A 9,066-nucleotide genomic window follows, 5' to 3' on the forward strand; every position below is an offset into this window, starting at 1 on the left:
GTCTGCTGTGGGAAAGGCCAAACCTGCTGCAGCGAGGGCCTGACAATGTTTACAGCTTAGAGGAGGAAATATCCAGTGTCACAGTCAGTTCTGTTAGCTTCGGAACAATGGCCCTGCCAGTGCACCACAGCTCCTTCTTAGCTGCACCTTCAACGGATATGAGAAGCACGTCGTCCCCTTGCTCTGTCTTTCATAGGTAGGAAGCAGCCTAGTAAATAAACAGCAGCTGCTGGTGGATTGGATATAACTGGATCTCAATGGTCATTCTGCATTCTCAGGATGGCTCATTGATGGCATCCAGGTGGGTAGAACTGAGGCCAAGTGCTCATTGAATATAGAGACTTGGGGACAAAGCCGGTGTGAGTCTGGAGTAACTATGCTGACAGAAATGGAGTTCCCCTGGAGTGACCCCAGTATTACTCAGAGCAGGACCTGGCCCTTAGTGGCGTAGAACAAATTCTATTATTTTTTTACAGAGATGGGCCAGACCTACCAAACTGAGACCAGGGTCTTGAATACCCCAAAGTTCAAGAGTGTTTGAGTCCTGGGTTTGAGTTCATTGTAGGCAAAGGGCTTGCTAGGAATTTCAGCTCTGGGTCTGGAGTCAGAGACCGCCCTGCTCCCCCAAACTGTGTTGGTTTTCCCATCTGGGTGTTTTGGTTCAGGCCTATCTCTAGTTTGCTAGGACTTAAGGTTTCCCATTGCACCTGGTTTCAGGTAGTTAGACACTGGGAGTGCAGTGACTGCATATGGCAATGCCATTGCCTTTGTGTGGTTAGCAGTGGCTCATGCTGTACATAGCACTGGATGTTAGCATCTGTTTTGTAGAGACCATTGATTGTCTGATATAGCCCACCCTTATTGGGGGAATGGACTCTAAGATATACGAGGTATTTTAGACCCTACACAGTGGTTTAGCAGTTCGAGCCCAGAGTTTAGCATCATCAGCTCCTGGGTTCTAATTCTACCACTGTCTATGGCACTGACCAAGTCATTTATTTCATAGGGTCTCCAATGCTTTTCTAAAAGTGCTATGTGATCTTCAACTTCTTCATGCCCAGCCGCCAGCACAGGGTGAGTGTATCACCAAACGTCGAGTGCAGCACCTCCCTGACTGGGTACCAGCCTAATCCTACTGTGGAGCTTGAACACATAAGGCGACCAAGTGGTCCCAAGAGAACTGCAGGCACATGGATTAAAACGGGATTTAGGGTGGGGATTAGAACCGGTGGATTTGGTGATGGGATCGCACAGTAGCATTTGCTAGCGTCCATTAATCCAAGGTCTCACTCTTCTGTGGCTCCAGGAGGTGCAGTGAGTGAACATACAAAGCTGCCTCTTGAGGCCTGGGCTCTGGTTACAAGTGAAAAGAGTTTGGGAGTCTCTGTCTAGCCCTGCTCAGTAGATGTTTGTCCCCATCACCCTTTCAAATGTGCAAGAATTCCCCAATCTCACTCTGCAAATTACTTAGACGCCTACAGAAAGGGGATTCCCATAAATATGAACAAAGAAAGGCGATTTTCCATCCCACATGCCAGTGCTCTCTCTGGGCCTGTACAGAGCCAGCTGTCTCCCCATTCCTCTGCATCTGATCATTCTCCTGTTGCCTTCCCGATACCAAGGGGCACCTCGCCCCCACCCTGGAGCTGCATACAGGGCTCTGCTGCTGCCTGACAGAGCCCTTCCTGGCAAGAGCATGAAGCTGTTCCCCTGACAAGGGCAATGAATCACCCTCTCATTCCAACAGGCTCCCTCTCCATAACACACCTGCCATGCTTTAGTCTGGCCTTCCCCTTAACAAGTTTTTCTCCCTCCTTTTGATAGTGGCTCTTTTCAGCCTCTCTGAAAGGGGCCTATTGGTAGCGTGATGGATTGCACCTTATTTCAATATCAATGCCGGGGGACAGACTCTGTATGGAAGGCCTGAGGCAGCCTGTTTAGCCAAGGTTTGTTAACAGGATCACCCCCTCGCCCTCAGCCCCCCACCTTCACCATCACCTCTTCCTTTGCACAGAGAAGATGGGAGCACAGGGCTGTGACTGATTCCATCTTCTGGAAACCACTTTTCTAACGGCAGGTCAGGGAACAGAAGGGGTGTGTGGGCGTGTGGAGCTTCGGGATGGGGGGGGAAACTGGGCCTCTTAACAAGATTTATTGAGGATTGTCCAAACTGAGTGCAGGCAGAATGTTAACATCAAGGCCTTGTCTGTGGAGTGTTAAGTCCAAAGGACCCCCGCTGTTGCTATGGTTTCTTCTTTTCCTCCGTTGCTTAAAAAAAAAAAAAAAAAAAGATAATCCTTTCTTTTCTCTTAGGCTTTCATCCTTCCCCTTCCAAGTCAGTTGCTTTTAGTTCTCTGTCAAATGCGGCAACCTCTAAAGGAGCCAGAGGGTGCCATAAATTCAGCCCTCTCTGCATTATCCCACTTAGCCCACCACCCCTTGGTTACTACACATTGTCCACGGTTTATGGTTCTCAAACTAGGACAGTTCCCAAGTGTGTTCTTCCCCCGACCGTGTCCCTGAGCTGGTGAATGAGGCAAGGAAGAGGGGACTCTTACCATGCAAGCTTCCTCATGCAATACTGTATACGCGGTCTTCATGCTGTCTCCATGCCAACCTCACTGGAAAGAGATGCATGCTTTCAACGAGACAGAATGGCGGCACATCAAACACCACATTAACATACACGCATGAGAGTGTAACACCGGTCAGTGTGAATTGCGTGTCCTATTCTGTGCTGAGCCGCAGACAATCTGAGTCTGTTTCAGCCCCCAGCTACAGAGCTGGGCTGTCTAGCTCTAGCTGCTCTCAATGCTGGAGCCCCTGACTTCAGTCCCAAGTGTGTCAGCCAAGATGGTGGCCACCACAAGAGCAAGGCGAGACAAGCTAACCAGTGCTGGGTAAGCAGCACCCGCAAGGCATTGAATACTCTGACCTGTAAGGTCTGAGGCCCGCAGCCACATTAGAACAGCAGCAGCCATGAGCCGAGAGGCAGAAAATCACATCCTCACATTCCTTCTAAATTATATCAAAACAATGTAATATGGAGCTGTTAAGAAGGCACCACGCCTAATAGTACTCACCATCACCAGATAAGAAAGGAATCTCTTAAGATGTTTAAAGAAAACTTCGTTTGATAGCATTTTGTCTGACAAGGAATCACTTATCAACAGTTGTGGGTGTGAAAGATCTACTTCTTTATTTTTTTACCTTTATGGTCCCTACGTCTCTATTGTTTATCTGTCTGGTTTCTGTCTGGTTTTTGATTGTTACATAACTAATTTTGCAAGGTGTAAATCAACTAAGGTGGTGGGGTATGACTGGGTAAAGAATTGTTTCACAATATGTTAGGATTGGTCAAAGAATTATTTTGTAAGACTTTAGTAAAATGATTGGTTAAGATACAGCTAAGCAGGACTCAAGTTTCACTGTATAAACTGGGGTCCAAAAGCAAGTTCTTTGGAACCAGCTCCAGGACACAGCCCCAAGATCAGAGCTGCTTGACCTCAACACCCTGCCAACAACACTGTGCAGAAGCTGGAGTCTTAGGATGACCTGATCCTGACTGGCCATCAGGAAACGCTTGTCTGCCTTATTGGGAGGGGTGAGCATTGTGTGCTTAGGGCGCGCTTTCTGTTTTGGTAATTGTTAATAAATAGAGATTAAGGATATTACTGTGTAAGGCTCTTTCATTGGTAAAAGGCTCTGCAAACCTGCAGAAAAACACTCCTGAGCCTAAGAACTGGGTATCAGTGGGTAATTAAATTAACCAGATTACACCCTGAGCCCTAGGAATTGGGTCTGGGTGGCACTGGCCCTGAGCCCTAGGGAACTGGGTACGGGTGGGGGTGCCTAAATCAACCAGGTTATGCCTTGAGCCCTAGGAACTGGGTAAAGGTGGGTGCCCTACAATGTGCAGGTAACAGACCATTGCACAAATGTACAACAAGCCCATCACAGAGCTGGCTCAGCCAGATTCCATCTCAGTGACACCAATGTCATAGACTCACCATCTGCTTGGCTCACCTGGCAGTAGCACGAGACCTGCTGACCTATTGTCTCACCAGCTCACCCTAGGCTACTACAGACAAACTCAGCACCTCTCTCCTGTACCTGGAGGGTACTGGCAGCATGAGCTCCGAAAAGTAATTCTACCAACGCCAGCATCTCACTCCCTCAGCAGGGGCTGCAGGCAGAATCGGATCAGAACCTGAACCAAAAGAACTGAGAACCCCACTGCGTGAAATAATTAAGAGTATTATTAATTCTGCAGCCTCCCATTCCTGGCCTTAGGACAAACCCCCTTGAGCCACTCAGTCTGACAACACCTCAAGGGGCATTTTGAGTCATGTCTATATCTCTGGAAAATGTAAAGAAACCACAAAGCCCAGGAGATGCTTTGTCTCTGTTCCCCCTCCCCCCACCCCAATCAGATTTAATTCAGTTTCATGTCACTGGTGAGAGGAAAAGGCAAACAGAGGGAGAAAGAAAGCTGCACTAACTGTAAAAACAGTGAAGGAATCCTCAGGCTCTCAAGAGAGCCCAAGTATGGAAATAAGGTTCTAAATTAGGGAAGCACTAAGGGAAAAATACCCCCCCACTGAGGCAGAGAAGTGAGTCCCTCCAGACAAGGTCAAGATGATCTGAAAATGCTGAGCTGCCAGCTGGCCCTTCCTCATCTGCAATACCTCAAGTTTCTCCCACTACAGATCCTGTTTAATACTGTATCTCCCATCTCTTCTGCCAGCTACCCCAGTTTTCTCCTTAGGATTCTGTGCCAAAGGCTGCTCTCAGGCACACTGGGGTAAATCTCCAGTAAACCCATTTATGTCTATCGACTCTATTGCCTTAAGTGGATTTCAGTGGAGTTGCTCCAAATTTACACCGGAGTAACTGAGATCAGGATCTGGCTGATAAAACCTTGCCTGTAGAACCTCACTGTACTTTTTTGGCATCAGCACTGGATTTTGATGCCCCTGAGCATGATATGGCTGATTTAATCCTATTGAGCTCTTGGGTGTGCCATCCCACGGCATTGAAAGGTAAAACCCACACAACATGGGCTCTCCTCATTCCTGCTGTGCAGAGGGAGGCTCTCCTACCGAGTTCACCACCAGGGCTGAATCTTCAGATTTAAGTCCAGTTAGAAGTGACCCAGCTTGGCTTTCTGGGCCTGTTGTTCTTCTCTTTCACACCGGTGGCTTCAGTGGCATTACTCCTAACCAGTATCAGAGAAGAACTGGCCTCATTGCTCCCTGTGGCGGAGGCAGAGCACAGCCAACCAGGCACATTACATTTCGCCATTGTACCCGGGAGCTCCCAGTGACTGCACACAGCCCTTTATATTGACACCTGTTTTAGGTGTGCCTGGTCAGCGCCAGTTGTGCCAGCTCCTGGTTTGACCTGCACGGTAGCTCTCCGTGGCTGTATGTTCCCAAGCGCTCCAGGTTCCAGCGATCAGAATTATGCAGCACTGCAGTGTTCCATCGCTGTTAAAAAGCACAACGGCATGAGTGGCATAGGCCCCACAGTCTGAGAGAGAGAGGTGACTTCTCTTCTGTTTAGCAGCAATGCTCCCATGCTCACAAGTGTGTGTACAGGTTAGTACAGGGGAGGAGAGCCAGGAAAACTGGGTTCTATTCCTGGCTCTGCTACTGATTTTCCATGTGACCCTGAGCAAGCCACTTAATCATCCTTGAGCCTTACGTCATCTCCAAGCCAGTGGCTTTTGGGTCTGTGGCAAACACAGAGCTCTCTGGCCAGAGGGTGCCATAAATTCAGCCCCTTGCTGCGTACTCCCACTACCCTCTCTGTCCCATCTGACTGGGTGCCTTTGCTACTGCACATCTTACCTGGCTTATGGCCGTCAGATTAGGACAGGTCCCAAGAGTCCAGGACCTGAGCAGCAGAGGGCCAGGGCTGTAACCGCAAGCCTTCAGAAAGGCTAGCTCTTCTGGTGCCTTCCTAAATCACATCCTCATTTGAAAGTTCCCCTGTAATGGCAGAATGCAATGAAGATTAGGAATAAGCAGAGTTTTCCTTTAAGAGCTTTATTAGGTACCTACATGGCCACCATCACCATAGTGTCTGAGCACCTCGCAACCTCCATGCAGCAGGGCAGTGTCACACAAGGAGCTCAGATACAGTGACATTGTAACTGGGCCTAGATATCCCAGGGAGTCTGTGGCAGCCAGCAAAACAGGGAACAACTGGGCCCCCAGGAGCCCCAAACCCCAGGCTAGCGTCCTAACCGCTGACCAGCCTTCCTGCAAGGAAGTAACCGCCAGCTCTTGTGCCGTGCTGTGACCGGACCTGCTGTGAGGGGCTGCAGCCCAGCGTGGAATGTGGCTCCTCACCCTGGTGTGTTTCCTTGGGGCTGATGAGGTGGAGGCTTTGCTTAGATTGTGTTTGGATTCAGTTTCAAGGTTGGGATTGAGCAAATGTTTGAAGATCTGCCAAACTCTGACTTATTATGAAGGAGAGCACTCCGACACCCATTACAAAGCCGAGCCCGGGGGCCGCTGGTGTGAAGGAGAGCAGCTGGGTTAGCAAGGCATTGCATCACTGGGGGAGGAGAGGTTTCTGTGGGTGGGGTCGCTGTGGCGGGCTGTTCATGCCCCGGGGTTACTCTTTATTGCAGTGTCTGACAGACGCTGGCAGGTAGAGGCTGGCCAACAGGATCAGCACTGTCTAAAACACAAACAGCACTTCTCCTCTTCAAAAAGGGGAGCTGCAGGGCAGGGATGGGTGAGCGTGCTGGAGTCTTCCTGACAGCTGTATTTCCTGTGCCTGGGCCAGGTCCCCACCTCAGTGTGGTTGGCAGCCTCAGACCCCTCCATGCAATCGCTAGGCTAGAGTCTCTCTGCTGCTGTGCTCAGGATGAAGAGCCTGTGTTTGAGTCAAGTCTTGTGTACTGCCAGAGATGTGCATCCTGCCTTGATGTGCAGGCCGTGCCAGGCGAAGGCAGTTTGCTCCAAGGAGCTGGGACCCCCAGCACTCTGTCCTGTTTAAGACCATAGTCCATAAGATTAGTTAAATAGATTCCACTGGCCACAGGTAATTTAGCTGGGACCAAACACATTTATACCACGTGCGTACTTTCAAATAAAGAGATGACAAGTCCAATTCTGGATTGTCCTAGTGCAACATAAAGGGGGGCTTAGAGGGACAGGTTCTCTCTCCCTGGGAATGCCGCATCAGTAAGCAAGTTCCACAGCCAGTGTAGAGACCCTACCAGGGAAACTGGTCTTATTTATTTAGTCTAAATGTAATTCTTTTCCTGTTTAACCCAGGCCCTTATACCATGTTTCTTGCAACAGCATCCCAGCTCAGTTTGCATGTACAGCAAAGCTGTGTGGCACTATGTTGTACTAAGCACTTGAAGGACTTCTAGCAAATTCTGGCACTAAGCAAAAACCAAGAAAATAATGACAGAATGGAAGCATCTCATAGAGAATTCCGTAATATTTTCCTGGACACTTTTGTGGCATGAAGGGCATTAGGATTGTGGTTAATTAAACTGCTCTCCCCATGGCAACAAGGCTGGAATATGAGTGCTTACTTTCATTTACAGTGGAAGCCGTAGTTTTAAGATTAACTGTGAATCAACACCCCTCATTTCCCCCCCCCCCACAAAATTTCTGTGGTATTTTCTACAGCAGGAGAGGGAAGAAAAAGCCTCTTGTCATTCCAGCTGCCCATTAGTATTCAAACTCCTTCTCTGTTTTTATTCAGCTGCATTTCAAACCAGGCATCAAACAAGCCTCAGACTATTATGTGATGAAAGCTTTTCCTGTGAAGAAAGCTGCTTGGATCTGCCTTGTGTTTTCCAGTACATCTCCCCAATGAGGCATACAGACAAGTTAAAACAGGCGAATTTCAACAGGGCCCAGGAGGACGATGCTGAAGGATTCACCATCCGGCCAACCTGCTGTCTTCCCCTGCCCTTAACAACACTGACTGAATCCTGAGATGATCATTTCATTTCCACTGATTAAATCAGTGGCTCCATCCCCTATATGTACCTGCCTGGCTTACGCCCACCAGGATCTGTTGGGAAGGTGGGCAGAAGGGATTTCACGCAGCTGGGATTGAGGCTGGGCATGGGGTGGGGAAGGGTGCCAGGAGTAGAGAAAAGGGGGTATTGCTGAGGGAATGATATCAACAGTGCTCTCGCTAAGAGCGGGCAGCAGTGCTTTGCTGCTAATGCTTGTTAAAAGGAGCTTAGAGGAGAGAGCTGGATTCCATTCCTGACTCTGCCATATATACGCTATGGGCCTACTCCCTTCCCCGATCTATGTACAGAGGTCACCCATGGATCGGAGCCAGGGCTCAGACCTGTACTGCATGGGCCCCCTTCCTGGGATGAGCATGGGGTGGGAATTTTGCCTGTGTACAGACCACAGGATTTGTCTCCATTGGCACTGGAGGGTACAGTATGGGGGTGTATTGGGATGTATTGCAAAGCCCAGCCCTGCACACAGAGCAGTGCTCTGCAGTCCATGCTTTCATTTAAAAACAAACCACATTGTCTCTAGTCCTTATGGTTGTAAAGTGAACCTTGCAAACATGCCATGAATGCAAACCGATGCAGTGATGTCTGCCTGAGTCTGCAGACAGCCGGAAACAATAGCTCTCAGACAAGTGTAAACGGCCCATTAGTCTCAAATGGGTGTTAATCCTGAAACCTAAAGATGTTACTCAACATGGCAACATTGTTAACTACTTCACTGCTGATCATTTTGGCAGAAGCACCCAGCTAATCTGTTTCTGCACAATTCCAAATTGCCTCCTATTACTCCAGAAACTCCAGCTGCCCCTATCCAGCTGCCAAACCTTTCAGCTTCATCCAGAACAATTTCTCCAGTGTAGCAGTGTGCTGCCAATGCAAACATTGTGCAAACAAGTGCACTTGGGAAGAAGGAATCCCATGCACTGCTACAGGCTGGGGACCAACTGGCTAAGCAGCAGTTCTGCAGAAAAGGACCTGGGGATTACAGTGGACGAGAAGCTGGATATGAGTCAGCAGTGCGCCCTTGTTGCCAAGAAAGCCAACGGCATATTGGG

General features: G+C 49.0%; 1 long non-coding RNA gene across 1 annotated transcript; it reads right to left on the reverse strand.

The window, feature by feature from the left end:
* Positions 1 to 2,138: 2,138 nt before the first annotated feature.
* Positions 2,139 to 5,980, reverse strand: LOC123344498. The gene is made up of 3 exons (XR_006572568.1): positions 5,853 to 5,980; positions 2,559 to 2,621; positions 2,139 to 2,268 (listed from the first exon to the last, which is right to left on the reverse strand). It is a non-coding gene; the product is annotated as an uncharacterized LOC123344498 (long non-coding RNA).
* Between the last annotated feature and the right edge of the window lie 3,086 nt (positions 5,981 to 9,066).

Source organism: Mauremys mutica, chromosome 11 (genome assembly GCF_020497125.1).
Source record: "Mauremys mutica isolate MM-2020 ecotype Southern chromosome 11, ASM2049712v1, whole genome shotgun sequence".
Classification (NCBI taxonomy): domain Eukaryota; kingdom Metazoa; phylum Chordata; order Testudines; family Geoemydidae; genus Mauremys; species Mauremys mutica.